Source organism: Ylistrum balloti, unplaced genomic scaffold, assembly GCF_031769215.1.
Source record: "Ylistrum balloti isolate Yb309-2 unplaced genomic scaffold, AGI_CSIRO_Ybal_v1 Utg370998, whole genome shotgun sequence".
NCBI classification, from domain to species: domain Eukaryota; kingdom Metazoa; phylum Mollusca; class Bivalvia; order Pectinida; family Pectinidae; genus Ylistrum; species Ylistrum balloti.
This window is the reverse complement of record NW_026782557.1, coordinates 261,693-270,000: the sequence shown is the minus strand read 5'-3', so window position 1 is coordinate 270,000 and position 8,308 is coordinate 261,693. Positions and strand designations below refer to the sequence as shown.

At 34.4% G+C, this 8,308-nt stretch overlaps 1 pseudogene; it reads left to right on the top strand.

Annotated features, from left to right (window-relative positions):
• LOC132559925 (uncharacterized) overlaps nt 1-7,669 on the top strand; it is a 16,279-nt pseudogene extending 8,610 nt beyond the window's left edge.
• Nucleotides 7,670-8,308: the final 639 nt, after the last annotated feature.

Sequence of the window (8,308 nt, the reverse complement as noted above, 5' to 3'; positions counted from 1 at the left end):
AGGCTTGCATGGTGAGGATTCTAGACAGGCTTGTATGGTGTAGATTCGAGAGAGGCTTGTATGGTGAGGATTCTAGAGAGGCTTGTATGGTGTAGATTCGAGAGAGGCTTGTATGCTGTAGATTCGAGAGAGGCTTGTATGGTGAAGATTCGAGAGAGGCTTGTATGATGAGGATTCTAGAGAGGCTTGTATGGTGTAGATTCGAGAGAGGCTTGTATGGTGTAGATTCGAGAGAGGCTTGTATGGTGAGGATTCGAGAGAGGCTTGTATGATTAGGATTCTAGAGAGGCTTGTATGGTGAGGATTCTAGAGAGGCTTGTATGGTGAGGATTCGAGAGAGGCTTGTATGGTGTAGATTCGAGAGAGGCTTGTATGATTAGGATTCTAGAGAGGCTTGTATGGTGAGGATTCTAGAGAGGCTTGTATGGTGAGGATTCGAGAGAGGCTTGTATGGTGTAGATTCGAGAGAGAGAGGCTTGTATGATGTAGATTCGAGAGAGGCTTTTATGCTGTTGATTCGAGAGAGGCTTGTATTGTGTAGATTCGAGAGAGGCTTGTATGGTGAGGATTCTAGAGAGGCTTGTATGGTGTAGATTCGAGAGAGGCTTTTATGCTGTAGATTCGAGAGAGGCTTGTATGGTGAAGATTCGAGAGAGGCATGTATGATGAGGATTCGAGAGAGGCTTGTGTGGTGTAGATTCGAGAGAGGCTTGTATGCTGTAGATTCGAGAGAGGCTTGTATGCTGTAGATTCGAGAGAGGCTTGTATGCTTTAGATTCGAGAGAGGCTTGTATTGTGTAGATTCTAGAGAGGCTTGTATGGTGAGGATTCGAGAGAGGCTTGTATGGTGTAGATTCGAGAGAGGCTTGTATGGTGAAGATTCGACATACTGTGAAATATTTGTACTAAATTTCAAAAATTAGAGTGATTTCCCTTGTCCTTTGTCAACGTACGAGTTTATCGACCGCGAACTTACATTTTCACAATTTCGTGTATATTGCCGAATGGATCAATGTTGCACAAGTTTGACCATTTTTAATTTCTTAATCATGTTGCACTGATGGTTAAGATATTACTATTGACGTGCTTAATGACGAGAATCATTCGTCAAATGAACATTTTCCATCATATCCAGGCAGAATCCAAACGCCATTTTGTAACAACTTTTAGGAACAACTCCAGGAATCTATAGGCATTGCTAAGGTTGGTCGACCAATCAGCTTGAACATTGGTGGGAAATAAGGTTAATTATATGCAAAGCTGTCAGCAATGCTCTTTCCTATGGCCAATGAAAATAAATACCGTCTTTTAAATATTCATTGCGATGCCCAATACTGCCGGTGTCGACATAAAATAAGCCCAATTTTTTCTGGGTTATAATCAATTCGGAATGCCTCAAGATTCTACCTTATAATGTAGGGTCACAAGCATACAGAATTCCTCTTGGTTATACAATGTAGCTAACAAAACGAGATGATAAAGTAACAAACTTCGCTCAAATATTTATATATTTTATTTAACAAACATAAAAATACATGTCTGCCTTGACAATGATTAAATGAAATTTACATGAGCAATTTATATAAAAAAATTACCACACTTTTTGGCTTCTTGTCACTGCATATATAGGAAATAGGGTATTAACGGAACTATAGTGTATGTGTATTAGCAATCGTATTGAAATACATATACATGCACATTTGTATACATGGCATGAATCAATCAAATTCATCAATTCAACTGATTCGCAACAGATGAGCTTAACACATGCTCTAGAAGTTATATCGGTACCATGGTTAGAAAAAAACTTATTAAATCGAAATTAATCAATTTGAAAGTAACTTTTGATATTTAAGGTAAATGTTGGAAAGTTTTTTTAACAGTAATACAATAAAGAAAACAAATAAATGAAGAACCGACAATCATCCAAAGAATGACTTATATTTGTATCCAAACTCCTGCAGTTTTTTTCTAAATAGTTACAACAAATTGAACTGAACATTAAATGTTTCTTATACAATAGAATCTAAATTTTTGATGAATGAAATCAGGCTCTCATATTATAGTTCATTTCAGAATGAATGTACTCATTACTGCAAAACATTCTCTTTGTTAGGGCATTTAGTTTTCCTATGTGCAGAACCACATATGCTGCATATATAGGATTTAACTTTCAGTCTTTTGTGTTTTTCTAGTTCAAAGATTCTGTTTTGCTTTTCCATTATTTGTTTCAATGGTGCATTACCTTTATGGTTTGAACTACGGAAATCTTGTTTTGTGACAACATCATTGGCTTTCTCTAAACCCTGCTGGGTAAACTGTGATATTCCTCCATGCATCTCTATGAGCTCTGGGACGTGGTACCGGAGTAAGTGAATGTATGGTGTAATGTCCCTGCACTGGTAAGCCAACACAAACAAAGAACACCAAGCATCAACTTTTCCCACAAGTTCCATGTTTTTGTAGTAACCTCCTTATCCAGCCTAGTTTGAGTGAATCTATGAATGACGAAAGATGTACCATCTTGAGCCCTCCATCTATATAATTTTTCACAACCACATCACTCTTTATTTTATCAGTTTTACTCATCCAAAGAAACTCAAATAAGATAATGTTTAGTTTACTTAGAAACTTTCCACTTGGATTGGGTAAGGAAATGAACAGATGATTTAACTGAGATAACAATAATGATTTAATAATGTGTATTCTACCAATAGGTGTCAAAGTTCTTCTTTTCCAAGAATTGAGAATAGACTTTAATTTAACTAGCTTTTTGTCAAAGTTTAACTTTGGGATTCGATGTAGGTCCACATGAAATTCTATTCCAAGAAGTACAAAACGTTCCTCCCCCCAGCGAAGATTTATCTCTGGTAATAAGATGTCATTACTATACTTTTTGCTACCTATCCATATTACTTGTGTTTTAGTTAAATTCATTTTCAATCCAGATATTTTAGCATAAGTATTTAATTCATTTAATGATTCTTTAAGAGACTCTTCTGTACCATCTAATATAAGAGAACTATCATCAGCATACTGAGAAACTATAATTGGACATTCATTAACATTTATTCCTTTAATTTTCCTATTATTCCTTATTCGAATTGCTAGTATTTCAGCGCAGAGAATAAATATATAGGGTGCGATAGGGTCCCCTTGTCGACAGCCTCTTTTAATATCGAAGAATGAAGAAAGATTCCCCCTTGATTTATAGCTGACATTGTATTATTATGTAAAAGTTTAATTCAGTTTCTTATACTATTACCAAATTTGAAAAATTTAAGAACCTTACCTATGAATTTCCATGACACGGAGTCGAAAGCTTTTTCAAAATCTATCATTAGCAGCATACCCGGTATATATTTTCTTCTGAATATTGCATTATATCATAAATTAGCCTTGTATTCTCCCCCATATAACGCCCCGCTAAAAATCCAGTTTGATCTGTGTTAATAAGTTTTTGTAAAACTGTTTTAATCCTACTTGCTATTGTTCCTGAGGCTATCTTGTACACTATATTCAAAAGGGAAATAGGACGCCAATTTTTTTTATAAAATGTCTGGGTTTATTGTCTTTTGGTATGCATGTAATAATACTTTGTCTTTGAGTTATTGAAAATCTACCTACTTCATACCCATAATTTATTGATCTAACTACAAAAATACCTAGTTGTTTCCAAAAAAATTTAAAAAATTCTGCAGTATAACCATCTGACCCAGGGCTTTTATTGTTCTTCATAGATTTCAAAGTTGATGATGCCTCTTTAAGTGAAATAAACTCATTCTCAATTGTTTTTTGTTCCAATTTTGCTTGTATTTTATTTCTATCTAACCCAACATTCAAATGGTACATTGCATTTTCCAATTTCTTAATGAACTCTTAGTGCTGCCTTCCACCCTTCTTGTGTTTCTGAATACTTGTGTTCCTAATCTCCACTTTTCAATACTTTAAAAAGAACTTTCTTTGGAATAAGCATATCTTTTGTATATGGTGAAGGATTTAATCCTTATTGTAACTGTAGTCTGAACTAAAAAAAAAACTTGAGAATGACTGGTGTGTCTATAACTTATCAGCATTTAACAAGTCTGGCCACAAAACTTTGTTTCCAGGGTTCACAACAAAAGCAAAACAGAATGTCATTCCTCTGTTTAAGTAGGTTTCCTCCGCATAATCTGGATACAAAATGTATTCTTACATCGGCTTTCTTTCATGGACCCAAATCCTCACTGTGTCTGTGATGACATAGAAATTGTCACCTTGCTGATTTATAATCCTGAAGTCCCAACTAACCCCAAGGAACTTTTCCAAAGCATGTCTATTTCTGATGCAGTAAACACGCTTTCCATGGGTCTCTTTGTGTAATACTGCCTTTGATATTAACATCCCAACATCCTCTAGACTTTGCTCGTTGATAGGGATCCTTATAACTTTATGGGTGTCTTTCTTTCCACATGAGCACAGCTGGTCTTTAATTTGGATCTGTGAATGGGGAAAAAAAATTTATCGATTTGTGATTCAAAAGAAAAAGTACCATGTACCAAGGGTTATTCAGAATCACCGTGTAAGACTCTCCATAATATTCTCCAAATTTTAAGTATTGTAAAAATCAAATAATAATAAAAAAAAATTACAGTCCTCCCACGACCATGAATTTATATGCATATAATGAAATTGTTTAATTTAGGTCAAACATCAAAAGGAGCTCACAGTGACCTACTTCTGACATGTGACACACGAGCTTGGCAAGGTGAACTCATAACCTAAGACAAGTATGAAGTTCCAGTGACTTTTACTATAATATATAGGAGATAAAGCCAGGACAAGCCTTTTTATGTAGGTTAAAGGTCAAAACGTAGGTCACAGTAACCTATAATTTGGTATACAACACGCTGCCTTCCCAAAGTTAACTCATTCACAAAGTATGAAATTCCAGTCACATACGATGCAGGAGAATAGGAGATATAGCCAGAACAACAGACGGCAAAAAGTCAAGTTGGATGAATACAACACAAAACTACTGTCCCAATAGTTCCCGGTGGGGGGCTAAGGGCTATTCAAGTAAATTACCTACATCATCCCAGGACTCCAGGTTTTGTTTAGGGGAACCACCAATAGAATTTCTTTGACAATTTCCTTTACATGTAATAGAAGTATTAAGAGGTAGGAAACCCAACCATGGACAGGAGCAATTCATTCTGGAGTCCTGGGGTCAGGTAGATGTTTTACTGGAAAAGCCCTAAAAAGATTTGTCATAGTGCCTTGTTGTAACTACTGATTAACACTTTACAAAAACGTGTATGCTGTTTGACAAAATTACTATCATCACAATGAGTGCCAAGTCAGAGCACATATCCTCCTTATCCATGACCTTTGGACCCCAATGAACTTTGCATGATTATGCAATAACAAAATGTTTGTCATAGAAGATAAAAAAAATATTCCCTTAACCCAGTGACTTCATTTTTGACCTGGTGACCTTGACCTTAGTCACTCGACTCTTTGTTTAATTCTGACTATCTCTACTTTATCATCTCTTAGTATCAATGAAAGACAGAAAATTTGACCTTGACCTCTGGGTTTAAAGACCTTCATCATCTACCAAGTTTCATGTAAATAGGAGAAAAAAATTGTTATCAGCTTGTAAGTAAAGTCTTTTTAACTAAAGCGCACTAGTGCCTCTGATTTCAGCTCTAATCTCAAACCTGGAATCAAAGTTGCTTATATTTAAACAGTTAAGATTGAATTCAGTACAAATATGTCCTTGTCCACCTTTACCTTTCAACTCAAATAAAACACTTTTATATATTACATTAAAATAGCTTCTCCCTCAGTAGATGTACCTGCAGCTGCTGTAGCAAAAAGCTGTTTATCATACATATACTTCTGCTCTCCTTAATTGCATCCCGCTCTAACCACTCATCAAATTTGTGGGGGTATCCTACAAAAAGAAGAATTAATATCAGTCACATTTTTGTATCTGACCCCTCACATGAGATAGATCAATACCAGGTGCAAGTGTTTATATCAGCAGCAATCATTTAGAAAAATCAAAATCAAGTACTATGAGAGAGACTACCACTGGACAATCTATGTGTAAAATTGAAGTATCTGTTCCAAATAGAATTACAGAAATAATCAAATCCTGATTTATAAATATATTTATATAAATTATTTTTCTGATAACAAATATACACACTTTCTGTATTTGTTTTACAATTTACAAACTTGTATCCGAGATTTTCTGTGATTGAGTCCGACGAAGAAGTTGATCAACATGCAGATGGTGGCAATAGATCAGCTGATCAGATGTACGTGTGCAGACAACACGTGAGGTTATAACTGACAATGCTAATGAAAACGTGGATATTGGAAGGCAAATTCTCATCAGAAACAGTTCCTGTCAGTGTAAGTGCGTGTCTCAATTCAGTCATAAAGACATTATAGACCACAAAAGTAATATTCAATCTATGACAAATGAGTGGCAGGGTGTTCTGATAATAGGTCAACTACAGGCGTGTGGTACCAGCAAAGGTGATGTTAGGAGGGCAAGCAACAGGAAAAGATAACGATTTGATTATACATTTTGAATCATCGGTATGTAAGGACTGTTTCATGTTCATTAACAACATTAGTGATAGTATCATGAAAGCGATTAAGAAACAAACGTATGCTGAGGGGGCGGTGCCCAGGAGACATGGGGAATACTAGAACTACAAAACATGCAGTCACATGTATATGACTCAACACTGCAGATTGTACAGATCATAATGAGGTAATGTGTTTATTTTCCTTTTGTAATTTCATTACCATATGAGTGATTGATATTTATTTGAAACATACTATTTCGTGTTATTATTACACTTATAGTACATGTAATTGCATATCTGTTTTATATATATTGTACACTGTATATGTATATACAAAACATTTGTACTAGTACACATATATAGGTGTATTATTCTGTCACTGTATACTTCAGTTAAAAATGTTTTTGTAATTTCCCTCATCGTAATTGTGAATTGATGTAAATAGTTTTCAACTTATATACATATTTACCTGCCAAATCGTTTTTATATTTATACGTGAGGTTTTCAAATTGCTCAATAGATTCTATTCAATGACTGTAACCTGTAATGGCTAAATCACAGGATACTGATAGACATACTATTTTGAATGAATAGGTTTGCTGAGGAAAGAGGATTTCCAAATTCTGCTGCACCTACGGGCAGAGATGATATGCCACCAATTTACATCCCAGGTACTGAAACCTACAAATCTGTTCACCAATATTATGAGTCCAGACCAATGTCGGAAACGAAATGTCGAAGGTAAGCTGATATAGATTGAGAAAAAAGCATGGAGAAAATATAATTAAAGAAATGAAAAGAAAAAAATATCTGTAATTTAATCATCATATTTTTGGTAATCAGTGTACTCTTACAGGCGGGTGGTCTCGGTTAAAAGATGCTCACCATGATAAGTAGTATTTAGTAAAAGTAATTACCTAGTAAGCTTGGTGTAAATAATTTATTAAATACATTTACGTTGGATTTCATTAGCATTCAGTTGTGAATAATGTTTTCCCTTGGTTGTTTCTAGGATCTGGCGCAGAATTTTACCTCACAACAAATTCATGACCCACCGAACTGATGTCTGTCACAAGTGTTAGATGTATCGGGGCAATATACAATGGAAAACTACCAGTAATATTAGAATTAACAGATGTAATACCTGTAGAGTTTGAATGCGATATAGTAGTACAATTATATACTGCCACCTATAGATCTTTCCCAAAGTAAAATTCTTTATTCTGATAAGAAGTAATTTGGCAGATTCAATACATTTAAATCAGTATGATATATAATAGAAATCCACTCCCTTTTTTCCTTTTTTTCGAGATTTATATACTAACACTGGAATGGAATAGTGTTTCTGTTTAAGTGTCTTCATGCCATGTAATTTCAATTTCTTTTTGTTTTACTGCTCATTTAGTGAAAGCTGATTACTGATAGCCATCATTAGAAAGAACATGTATACTTTTGTATGTATAATGTACATATATTTCATATACAAAGGTATAGTAAGAAAGATTTTTTCAATAATTATTATACTATAAGGCCCTGATAGATCATACATAATCCATTTAATATGCAACCATGTTACATTTATTATGTGATAACCTAAACATTATTCAGATAATTAAACTGAAGTTGATGGAGTTAACTATCTTTAAGTGTAAAGATATTTTCTAGAAATATAAATGTGTTTATTGAAAAAAAAAACATTGAAAAGACTTGTATTTGTATAA